We start from the raw sequence: 12,362 nt of genomic DNA, 5'->3' as shown, positions 1-12,362 counted from the left end.
CACCCCAGCTGAGCAGGGACTCAAACACACCGGGGGGATCTGGTGCTTCAACCAGGCACAGGCAAAAGGGCGGTTGTGACTCAGCTGCAGACAGGGAGATGGCCAGTTTCTTGTAAGGGAAGGGTCTGTCCCCACAGCTGACTCAGGGGCTGTGGTCTCTCCCAGCTGCTGGGCTGGGCTGGGCTGGGCTGGGCTGGGCTGTGCAGAGCTGGGGAAGGGGCAGATAATTGCCCTGAGGGAGTGAATGTCACACTCCCCACTCTGCCTCTGACAGCAACAGGTCAGCCTGCAGCACCAGCCACAGGTCCTCCTGTATCTCCAACCAGACAGGACATTTCTGGGGCCCCAACGTATCACAGAAACGTTGGTGAACCAGCCCAAGCAGAGACCCAGCTGCAGGGGAACCAATTCAGCAGGCAGGAGGGAGAAGCCCTCACGCAGGGGCAGCTGGGGAGAAAGAAGCCCAGCCATGACAGAGATGTATCACAAACCACACACAGGTCCCCCTGAGAGCTGAGCTCAGAGTGCTGAGTGCCAATCATTGCACCATGGAACCTGCAGTTTAAGCCCTTTCTGAGCACCTCTGACTCTTGGCAGGCTGCTCCCCTGCACTCCTTGCCCCCCTCCTGCTCTTTCACCTCTCAGGACACTGGTTCCTGCTCCACTTCTCCTGCTCTCCTCACCACACGTCCATCTCCGCCCCTCTCGCTGCAACTCCAGAGTGAGGAGGCAGGTTCATTTTTCTCTGAAAGTGACCAGCCTGGAGAGAACTTGGGGAGAAGGAGAGACTGGAAAGGCTGGTGGTGATTGTAGAGGAGGAGGATGTGGGTGAGGGAGGACACCACAGCCCTGGCTGTGAACTCACAGAGTGATCAACAACCTCTCTACATGCACTTAAAGCTTCACAGATACACAGGCCTGAATGCATTGCGTTTCATTAACCAGGGACAAGAACCTCTTTATAGGTATGAGGCCCAAAATTGCTCATGTCACTATCTACTGCCAGCTAAGGGACAGGTTTGCTCGGTTTATGTGTGTCAACACTAGCAATTGTTGAGGCTTCAGCTCTGTTGAAAGAATTCCCATAGATTAGAAAACCAGAGCGTGTCAGAAACAAGGAGATCAATAACCATCTTTGAAAGGGAGTGCTTGGATTTGAACCAAGGGCCTCTTGATCTGCAGTCAAATGCTCTACCACTGAGCTACACTCCCTTACCCAAGACCCCTTTTGAGTCATTGATCTTGAGTATCCTGCAGAACAAACTGTTTTCCCACCTCCTGTCCCTCCCTGAACCCAGAGTGGTTTCACAAACGCGCAGACAGGGTTTGATGAAACTTTATTTCTCCCTGTGCATGTTACAGCTTGTCCCCTGCTGACCTGGCTTCTCCTACTCAGAGTTACAGCCCCTCAGGGGGGCAGATTACCGGCATACGTGGGACAGTTCTCTCCCAGCCACTTGAAGCAACATCAGTGGTTACAAAGAACGAGGAAAAAACCTACTGCAGGACACCCACCAATCAATCAGATATAGTTGGGTTTGCAGTCAGTGTCAGTAACTTCTCTACCTGGCACAGGTGGTGACCCCACAGCCTGGTTCCCTGAGGTGCTGGACAACAGAGCTTTTGCAGTGCTAACATGTCAGCCCTCGTGACAATATGAGCGCACTGTTTTCAGTAAGAAGGTGCTGGGATGCATTGAACATGCCCGTACCAGTGACATTTAATCCGTTTGGGGTTCAATACTTTCACAGTGTCACACACCTTTTAAACTGCTCTGGCAGCACAATTTCCAATGATCCCTTTCCCAGTCATATAGTCAGAGGCACGTTGCTGCTAGGAAAGCTGGAGCGTCCTCTGCACAATAACAAACCTCTCACCATTTTCCAGTGATAGAGAGCCTGGCTCAGTGGTGGAACACTTGACTGCAGATGAAGCTATCCCAGGTGCCCCTGTTTGGATGGTTTTCTTAATGGAAATCCATTTTCACCTCTGGCTCCAGTATGTTTTGGGGTTGCACTGGAGGCTTGACATGGATTTAAACACTTCACACTTTCCTCTGCAAATGTGCGAAAACTGAGCAAACCCGTCCCTCAGCTACCTCAGTTCCCAGCCTCCGAGGCTCAGGTTTCTGTTCCCATCGATCACACAAAGGTGCAGTACGCTGCACATGCGCAGGGCTCTGCTTGCCATGGGCTGCACTGGGCAGGAGAACCAGACCCACAGGTGGGGGACTCAGGAGTGTGACACAGAAATGCCCTTGGTGCAGGCTGACACACCTATGCCGTGTCATACTCAGCCAGCAGCAACAGAGACTGACCCAGGCCCAGGAAGAAGCGTGTGGCTCTGAGCAGTAAATAGTCACCAGGCAGGGGGCAGAGCTGGGCAGAGGGCCAGGCAGAGCCCTCCCACAGAGGGAGCTGCAGAAAGGACCAATGCAGCAGAGAAACAAAGAAACATAACTGCCGAGTCTCACACATTGGCTCAGAGCTACTGAAGCAAGAGACGAGTGAGACAGGCTGATGCCAGCCCCACAGCCATGGGTCAGTAATTCACCCTGAGACTGAAGGGGCGAGAGGTCCCGGGAGTGACTCCTTCCCCCAAAAGGCTCATTTGTGAGTTTACCTCTGGGCACCCAGAGGGAACAGACCCCTTGGGGCACAGCCCATGCACAGCACAGTTTAGTAAGCATGAAAGGAAGCACAAAAATCTACCCCACGAGCCCCAGTTTGAACTCTTATTGCCAGAGACAACGACATCTCCACTGCGGCTGCTCCCAGAAAATGGAGCATCCACCAAAATGCTCGCAAGTGGCAGACTTGTGCGATTGACACAACCAGCCCTGTTGCATGTATCTCACCTGCCCAAGTAGCTCAGCAAATCTGTGTGACCAGGCAGCTGACAGGCACAGAAACACAGAGGATGCCAAGAACAGTAACAGCAGGTTACTGCCAGTCACCAGTACCCCTGGACAGAGGCATTTGGAATTCTTTTGGTGATACCAACAGTGACACCCAGCAACCCCCCACCCTCCAGGCTGACCCCTGCACAGCCCCCTGGGCATCGTAGAGCCTATTTGTCCATTGCAGCCAGGACAACAAGCAAAGGTGAGCTAAAAGGTACTGCAGGACTTGAACCCCTCATGGGAGCATTAGGAGACTCCCAATAACCAGTTCATCTCACCAGCCTCGGTGGAAAGGAGCCATGGGCAGCTGCAGAGAGTTTGTGGTCTCTGGAATGAGCTGTGTGGGTCAGGACATTTGCTTATTCTGAGGGTCATGCGCTCCAGGGGTAGAACATTTACTAGTGCTAGTGGCTGAGTGCCCAGGGCTGGGGCTGGGAAGTGGCCATGTCAGTGTCTCACTCAGGTCAACGCTGGAAGGGAGTTTGGCCCATGAAAACAGCCCGGGGCAGGGAGGTGTTTCCCTGGACTCTCCGGCATTTCAGTGGGTCTGGCTGCTTTGGGGCCGGGACACTGACCTGTCCTGCCACAGTCGTTACCCCAAAGGGGCTTGGGGTTTCCAGTCTCAGACACAGCACACAAAGCCGCCCTCAGCAGCACTGCAAGAGCCACCCCACAGTGTGGCAGCCGCCATGTGCGGTTTGACCTGAAAGCCCAGAGCTGCTCCTTTCCCAGAAGGACAGGAGTGTCCAGGGGGCCTGAAGCACTGGCCTGTCACCAGCATGTGAACCTTCAGAACATCCATTGTGGGTCAGAACAAAGGTCCCTCCAGCCCCATGTCCTGTCAGGGCCAACACCTGGTGCTGCAGAAGGGCGCAGCCTGGCACCCCTGGGAGCTGAACCCAGCAGCTCCTGTGTGCTCCTTTCAGCTGTGGAGCAGGAGATATGTCCCAAAGAGGCTTTTCCCCAGCTGCTGAGAAGCACAGAAGAACTCAGGACTTGCCCAGGGTGTCACAGTGGAATGGAGACCTGCCCCAGGCCCTGTGGCTGGATCTATTGCTGTCAGGGGCAGAGAAACATTCCTTCCCGCTGGGCAAGTATCTGCTCTTTTCCCAGATGTGCACTGCCCAGCCCAGGAGCTGGGAGAGACCAGAGCACTGCATCAAGCCTTGGGGAACCAGCCCTTCACTCAGAGGTAGCTGCACCTGTGCCTGACTGCAGCTGAGCCAGGGCTGCTACTTCCTTGCCAGGGAAATACACCCCTGGCTGTGTTTGGGGCCCTGCTTAGCCCCAGGCAGCAGCACTGCAGGGGGCAGAGGTGAGTGTAGCTGACAGTGGAGTCAGTCTTCACACTTTGAGGGCAAACGAAATCATTCTACCCCCACCTCTGGCAGCCAGAGCTCAGCTCAACCTCACAGAGGTGTCCTGTGCTTGGAGTCCGCCCAACACAGGAGCTGGGAGGCAGAAAACTCAGGTGTGCTGGAAGTTGCAAACAATGGGGCTGGAAATCAACAAAGAAAAATGCAATGAGGATGGGATTTGAACCCAGGCAGGCAGAGCACAATGGATTAGCAATCAATTACTTTCACCACCTCCTCTTCATGTGCTGCAAGTTTTTCATCCTTCCCAAAGTCAACCCTGCCAGGAACCTTTCTGCACCTCGCTGGTTGGCCAGGGAAACAGGATGGGCAGATTTGGCCCAACACTACTACTCTCACTCCTGTCCCCTGCAGTGCGGCTTCCTGGGGTGAGCATGGCCCCAAACACAGCTGGGGTTCAGTGCCCCGGCCAGACATGGGGATGAGGTGGGGGAAGCCCTGGTTCAGCTGCAGCCACTGACATGGGCAGCTGCCTGTGAGAGAAGGGCCTGTCCCCAAGGCTGGCTCAGGGGCTCTGGTCTCTCCCAGCAGCTGGGATGAGCTGGGCTGTGCACAGCTGGGAAAGGGGCAGACACTTGCTTCTGGGGTTGAATGTCAAACTCCCCTCTCTCTGACACTGAGAGCAATAGATCAGCCTGCAGCACCAGCCACAGGGTCTGAGGCAGGTGTCCGTGTGACTGTCCCGCCCTGGAGCCCCTGGGGTCCTGTAACCAGACACAGTCCCCCTGCTCTACTCCATCTTGCCCCTTTTCGGTGCCTCTGAGCACACAGCACAAAGGAACAGCACAGTCTTAGAGCGTTTGAAAGCACAGACGCGCCTATCTCAAGCCCAGCGTTTAGATGCTTCAGAACACAGACGTGCAGTGTCAGCATGACCCTGGACTGAAGCGTACAGACAAGGGGGCTAACAGGCTAGATGTTGACCACAGGGCCTCAAATTGCCCTCGGCTGCTACCGATAATTGAGACGCCCACACTGCATGCAAAGCCGAGCTGCTGACCCTTCAGCTGTACCCCTCGCTTTCCCAATGAGCCAACAAGTCAGCAGGGGCTACAGGATGGGCCATTAAGCAGGCGAGGCAGCGTATTGCCCAATCGTCTGTGAGTGCGACCCAGAAACCTACCACACGCTCTGTAGCACAGACAGACAGACGGACAGACACATCCTGCACCCAGCTACAAAGGCTGTTCACACACAGAAAAGAGGTTCTGATATTTGACAGCTAAACCATTTCCCTCAAATGTCATATTAAGCACATCTGCCCATCACACAGGCAGGTGGAGGGTTTGTGGTCCCAGTTGCTCACAACCGGACACATCCAAAGCCATGAACCACCAGCCTGGCTCAGTCACAAAGGGACAGTGGTCCCTGCTGCCCCAAGGCTGACAGAGAGCCCTCAAGACCACCACTGCCCAGTCCACCCAGGACCTGCTCCTTACTCACTCAGACAGAGCTTTGCTTGTTTTCCTTCCACCCAGAATCCCACTTCTCTTCCTGGGGTACCAGGAGCCACTCCTGGAGCACCATTGGACAGGCACAGGATTCTGCCTCCCTGCAGCCAGCCTCACCTGCACAGGCTTTGGCAGGAGAGAGAGTGGTGCTCCATTAACTGCACTGAGGTGCTAAGCTGCTCTCCTGCCTGCCTCAGCTTTACTTCCTTCTTCTGCCCCGTTCCAGCCTCACTTCTTCCTTTAGCAAGTCACGCAAAGGAGGCCAGCAGGAGAGCCGGCCTCAGTAGGTCAATCCTCAAGGGCAGAGGAGGCCAAGACACAAGCCTCCAGAAAAAGACCGGCTGAACTTGTGTAGCTTCCCCAGTCTGAGAGCGACGTATATGCTCTGCTGATACCTCTACCCTTTTTCACACAGCAGTTGGGTTTACTCCGGAGACAGAATGAGACCAGCTCTTCTCAGCCCCAAAGGGGAGCAAAGCAACCAAAGCACTGCTGTTTTCATGGGGCTTTAAACAAGTACATTGCACATGTAAAGCAAATGTAACAACCACAAAACTACAGAAGTTCTATCTGTGTTGGATTCCCCCCCCATCACGTCCATCCACAAGTCACTGCTTACCCTGGCCCACGTGGGGAGCCCTTCAAAGGCTCAGCTGCCAGAGCAGAGGATGGCAGCTGCACTCAGGAACTGTGACTTCAGCTTTAAGAGTATCATGACCAGTAATCCCCATCACCTTCCTCTGTGTGTCAGTGTGATCTGGGATAAAAAGCAGCCGAGAGAGACGGCAGCGGAAGGTTAGGATGTGCTAAAAGCCATCTTTTTGGAATACTGTGTCACAGCCCCCTTTTATTGAAAACATGCTGACATTTTCACTAGGTATGACATATGAGGCTTTTTAAAACTTCCTATGTACTCTTGGTGTAAACTGTTCTGAAACTCAGGAAATGTCAAGAGAGGTTGATGCTCGCAGGAGCTGCCTTTTGTAGGTAGTGTGGCCGAGTGGTCTAAGGCGCTGGATTTAGGTTCCAGTCTCATTGGAGGCGTGGGTTCAAATCCCACCACTGCCATCTCTTTATGAACTGCAAGATGGATAGAAAGCTGCATTGATGGCCAGACCCCAACAGTTGGAACTGACATCTCTGTTTGGAGATGGGTTTCAAATATGATGTCCTCATGATCAATTCTCTGTCTTGCAAGGTTCAACATCTTTATTGAAAAGCTGGATGAGGGGGAATACTACACCCTTAGCAAATTTGCAGATGACCCTAAACGAGGGGAAGAGGTTGATCTGCTGGAGGGTAGGCATAAGGTCCTGAGTGACTTGGATAAATTGCACGGTGGGGTCAAAAGAAATGTGATGAGGATCAATAAGGACAAATGGGCTTTGGCCACATTTGGCCAAAACCTCAGAATAGTCATGCTAATGGCCAGCTACTCTGCTGATAGGAATAGGGGGATTTCAAAGTCTGCGGGGTCCTTTGGAAACCTGCCTGTGCACCAAAAGGAGATGATGCCAACACCCAACCCCATTGGATGACTTCACCGTAGTTGCCAACACAACAAGATATTGCATCAGGAACTGGATTTGAGAGAAGGTCTGCCAGATCCAAACGACCACCTGGCTAGACTAGAGACCATGTTATGTCGTATTTCCAGTGCTTTCGATGTCGTATTTCTGCCAACAGTATAGTGGCTTATTCCATATTTGTTGCTGTAGTTAGAATCAGTTTTATTTTAAAATGAAGAGGCTTCTCAAGAGGGGAGGGAATGTGGTGCTTTAGGTGTAAGACTGCTTGTAATTTCTAGAACTGTGAATCCAGGCTGCTGGCAGTCTGGAAACACAGGAAACATGAAGAAGAAGTTAGAAGATTAGCAGGGGCCTTACAGAGAGCTACAAAATAGTGTAGCAGCTTTGTCAAGAGGTCTTACTTTTGGAAATAAAGTGTGTGGAAGTTTGTTCGTGCCTTGCTTGTACGGTACCACAGGCTGGTGGGAGCAGGTCCCTCACAATCCTGGGTGTCCCTGAGGAGCGTCACACTCAGCTTAGAAGATTGAAAAGCTGAGTTCCCTTGTCCCTGCTCTGCCCTCTTTGTGTGCAAAATGACACTTGCCTCCTCTGGCTGCCTCCACATCAGCTCCAGTAGCTCCACACCACAGCAGTGGTTCACAATCCGTGACCTGTTTGCAGCTCAGTCAGCACCCACTTGTGACATCCTCACAAACACACAGGTAGTATTGGACACAGCCCACATTACACACTGTGGTTTCATATGCAGCCTACAGTAGTGAACAAGTTGAGAACCATTGTGCTCGAGATGCTCAGAAGAGCCAAGTTTGGGTTAAAATTCCCCTCTGGCTGGTTCCCCACCCATTCAGCCCAGCCCAGACTCTGAGAATGGGAAAGAAAGTAACTGCTGGAGGAGATGAAATACCCTCCACAAGTTCAGCAGCTCCAGATCAACCAAGAGATTATCAGAGTGAGAATCGGGTGCCAGATAGAGGGGTCTGTAACTGTACCTGCTGAGTCCCAGGGGAGGGAAACCAGCATTCGTTGCTTCTGTGAACTCCAGCACAGACAGAGAACTGCTGCCTGGTTCTTCTTTCCCCTGCAAGTTGTGTAGGGACAGAGGTCATCAAGGGCCTTGGTAAGAAGCTGTAAATTTGTGAGTTCTCACTGGTTGTTTCCACAGCTTTTTATTCCTGTGCTGGCTAAAGTGGGGCCAGCCAGCCAGTCAGCTGCTCTGGGACTGTCAATAGGGCTGCAGGGAGCTGTCTCATCAGAGACCGAGGCTTCATTACTTGCTTGCCAGAGTGTGGTCTGGAGGGTTGTTTCTCCTTTAAACCCTGACAGTCTGACTTTGGGATATCTGAGTGCCCCAGAACACACTTTACTGTCTCCTCTTCACTAGCAAGTAGCCCCTTTTTGATTTTTTGTCACATGGCTGTCAGTGTGAAGAGGCACAGCTAGGTGAAGTGCATGTACGGTCCCCCGCCCTGCTCATGAACTCTCTGCAGGGAGACACCAGCTAATCTCCTGCTTCTCAGAAATTTTCTTCTTCCTGTAAAGAATGTGCCAACAGGAGCTTTGTACTGCTGAAGGATTTGGGGAATGTGTCCTCAAATGTAAAGGTGCGCCCATGTAATGCCTTGAAAACAAAGCCTGATGGGAGCAAGTGAAGCAAAGCGTTTTCCTCTCTTGTAAATAGCTTGTTGTTGGAAAGTCACATTTTATGACTTTCCCCAATGTAAGAATTGTGGAATCTCACCGGTGCTTGAAGTTGTTGTGGGCTACAGGGCACTCATGACTGCTGTGTCAGATATGGATTACAGAGGGATCCCTTCATGGAAACATTATGAAGTGAGAAAGGGTAGGACTAGTGGCTGATTCAGCTTGCTGGAAGCCTTTGGGCTATACAGCGGTAAAACTGGTTTGACTATTTCTTCCCCCCGCTGTTAGAAGGTGGACCTAAAAATGGGTCAATAACTATTCTGTTAGAATTCATCCTGGTGAATACCGAGATGCTGCACCTCGATGCAGAGCTGAATACCAGTGTGAACTGAAATCCCCTATGAGCTGGTAGCTGAGGCCCTGGAGTGCTTCAAACACAGGGTTCTGTCTATTGCAAAACCCACAAGACAGTAGAGGGACATCTGGTGTGAGAAGCAGCCAGCAGGTGTGAGCGGCGGGTGGGCAGCTGGCAGGGGATGCGGAACGCCGGTCCAGCACAAAGGTTGCATTACCTCCAGTTCAGAGAGGGAATGCAGCAAGGGCCATGTCTACACTAGCCTGTTCCTTTCGGAAGGGGCATGGTAATGAGTGAGGTCGGAAGATGATAATGAGGTGCTGCCATCAACGTGCAGTGCCTCATAAGCATAATGGAGCACAAGGCGATTGAAAAGTGCCACTTTCGAATCGTGTACCATCTGTGTGTGGGGGGGGCCTGTCGAAAGGACCACCTATTCTTCAAATGTCCCTTCTTCCTGTTCAGTTTTATGAAGGGGTGAGTGTAGACAAGTCGAAAGTGATGTGTCAGGGAGTGCAGGGACTGGGAAGACTTGGAAGTGGGGCATTTGAAGTGGGTACGGAGAAAGCTTGGGTGTGTGGATTGGCTCTTTCCAGTATAGGACTGCTGAGCCTGAGAGGCAAAGGGCACTGCTCCATCTGCTTGAGCTGGGATACTTACTTGAGGCTTGGTTGTGAACTCTGGGTGTGGTATTTTCCCAAGCTTATGCCATATGACTTTTCTGCCTCTTCATTAAAAGCTCATTTTCTACACTCAGACTCTGTGCTTGTGAGTGGGGAATCATTGCCCCTGCGAGGCACCCAGGGCTCCGCAAATTTCCCAGGGTTCTGGGTGGGGGCTGCAGCCGGTTCTATGTGAAATGGATGAAAAGGGACCCCTCGATGTTGAAACAGACCCTGGTTGCTCCCGACTCATTCTGACAAAAGGCTTACATTTCACAGCTGTAGACCCTCTTATCAGACTGAGCTCCTTCATGAGTCCCTCAGTAAATCAAAGGGGTGACTATCCTCCAGTCTCTTTCCTAGAGTACTAGAAGTGGAAGGGACCTCACGAGGTCAACAAGCCCAGTTCCCTGCACGTTTCCTTGCTCACACTCCCCAAATGTCAATCAAAACTTCAGTAGCTGAGATTTATTCCCCACAAAGAGATCAGTTGTATGTGTTTCGAGGTGGAATTGGTGCAGGAGTCCAGAACTGTTACAAGAGAAATTCCAGTCTAATTCCTAAATGTGCTCATGCTGAGCCAGATTGGAAGGTTTCCCTTCCCCATAACTTCGAGCAGTTTGTGCTTCCTGGGATGCTTTTCCAATTAGGCCACATCAAAGATTTCTTTGTCTTTCCAACATTGTTGCTGCCTTCAGTGTAGGTACAGGAGGAGAGGAGAAATGATCATGTCAATGTCCCTTACTTTACATGCTCCACTGGGTGCCAGAAAGATCCTCGGTGTGTCTCAGAGCCAGGCACCTCAGGGCGAACAGCCTATTGAGCAGCTGCCTTTCATGGCAATTGTGAACCTGTCTCCTACATGTCCCTTCCTGGTGAATGGCCAGGGATGGTAACTTAACATCTAGCTGGGTGTGGGTCACTCCTTTGTTGCTACTGCAGAATTAGTCCCTGGGTGTTTCTCAGATTCACAACAAAGAAAGAACAAACACAGAGAAAGAGCAACTTCTTGTCTTCCAAAGTAAGAAATGTACATGTTTGAGAGAGAATTTTATCCCTCATTGTTTTTTCTTACTTCAGTGGCCTAATGGATAAGGCCTTGGCTTTCTAAGCCAAGGATTGCGGGTTCAAATCCCACCTGGGGTGAAGCTCTCTGACCCTACTGTCAGTCTCAAGGTAAATAAAAATGGGGGCTTTGAAAACCAGAGAGGAGCAATGGTGCATTAGGGGTACTTCTAGAAATGCATGTGGTTGCCTTTATGCAAATGAGTTGTTGCATATTCATATCACTTCCTTGTTTGCATCTGTGATGGGGTTCAGGCTTCCCCAAGCTCTGCACCCCATCTGCAGGCAGGAGTGACTCTTACTCAGCATGAGAAGAGCAGGTTTATTAGCTGACAGGACACAGCGTCTTACAGAAGACTCAGTACAGCAGGCAGAGGCAGCCAGTCCAATCCATGTTGGGGAGAGGAGGCCCTGAGGGCCCCCAGAGCTGAGGCCTTGCCCCCTCCTTTGTCTTTCTTCCTCCCAGCCCAGACTAACTGCTTCCCACCTCCCAGTTTCAATCTAAACTCCTTGGGCTCCACCTCCCCCTTTGTCTGCAGTACAAAGGTGTTACCTGGTGAAAATGGGCCACTGTGGGAAAGGAAGAGACTCAAAGCTGTGGGTACCCAAGAGGCTCCTGTTACCACCTGCCTTCAGCCTGAGGAGACTGATGGAGTGAGCTCTCTCCCGCTGGCAGCACAAGCACTCTCCTCTTCCTGCCCTGGGCTTTGCCGTTCCTCTGTACGCAAGTGACAGACACTCTCTTTTGAGTCATTGATCTTCAGGCCCCTGCAGGACAAACCCGGCTTCCCCAGCTCCTTTTCCTCCCCATGTCCAGAGTGGTTTTACAAATGGAGTTTAATTAAACTTTCTCTCTCTGGAACAAAAACACAGTAAAGTCGCACTTTAAAGACAAAAAAAAAAATTTATTAGGTGAGCTTTCGTGGGACAGACCCACTTCTTCAGACCAGAGCCATAGCAGAACACACTCAATATTTAAGGCACAAAGAACCAAAAATAGTCATCATGGTTGACAAATCAGAAAAAAATTATTATCAAGGTCAGCAAATCAGAGAGCAGAGGGGTGGAGTTGGGGGTTGGGAGTCAAGTATTAGATGAAGCCAAGTATGCAAAAGCGCCCCACAGTATCTCAGAAAATTTGCATCCTGATTCAAACCGCATGTTAATGTGTCGAATTTGAATACGAAAGAGAGTTCAGCAGTCTCTTTTTCCAAAGCAGACTGAACATTCTTCTTTGTCTGAGAGAGTTTGAAGTTGTCAACTCTGATTGTTGTTTTTGGTTCTCTGTGCCTTATACATTGAGTCTGTTCCGGTCTGGCTCTGGTCTGAAGAAGTGGGTCTGTCCCACGAAAGCTCATCTGATAAATTATTTTGTTAGTCT

General features: G+C 51.3%; 2 non-coding genes across 2 annotated transcripts; one reads left to right on the top strand and one right to left on the bottom strand.

Annotated features, from left to right (window-relative positions):
• Positions 1 to 1,140: 1,140 nt before the first annotated feature.
• TRNAC-GCA (transfer RNA cysteine (anticodon GCA)) lies at positions 1,141 to 1,212 on the bottom strand. Its single transcript has one exon. It is a non-coding gene; the product is annotated as a tRNA-Cys (tRNA).
• A 5,503-nt stretch (positions 1,213 to 6,715) lies between these two features.
• Positions 6,716 to 6,797, top strand: TRNAL-UAG (transfer RNA leucine (anticodon UAG)). Its single transcript has one exon. It is a non-coding gene; the product is annotated as a tRNA-Leu (tRNA).
• The last annotated feature ends 5,565 nt before the right edge of the window (positions 6,798 to 12,362 follow it).

This window comes from Carettochelys insculpta, chromosome 33 (genome assembly GCF_033958435.1).
Source record: "Carettochelys insculpta isolate YL-2023 chromosome 33, ASM3395843v1, whole genome shotgun sequence".
In the NCBI taxonomy this organism is placed as follows: Eukaryota; Metazoa; Chordata; order Testudines; family Carettochelyidae; genus Carettochelys; species Carettochelys insculpta.
The sequence above is the reverse complement of the archived record's forward strand: the minus strand, read 5'-3'. Positions and strand labels throughout refer to the sequence as shown.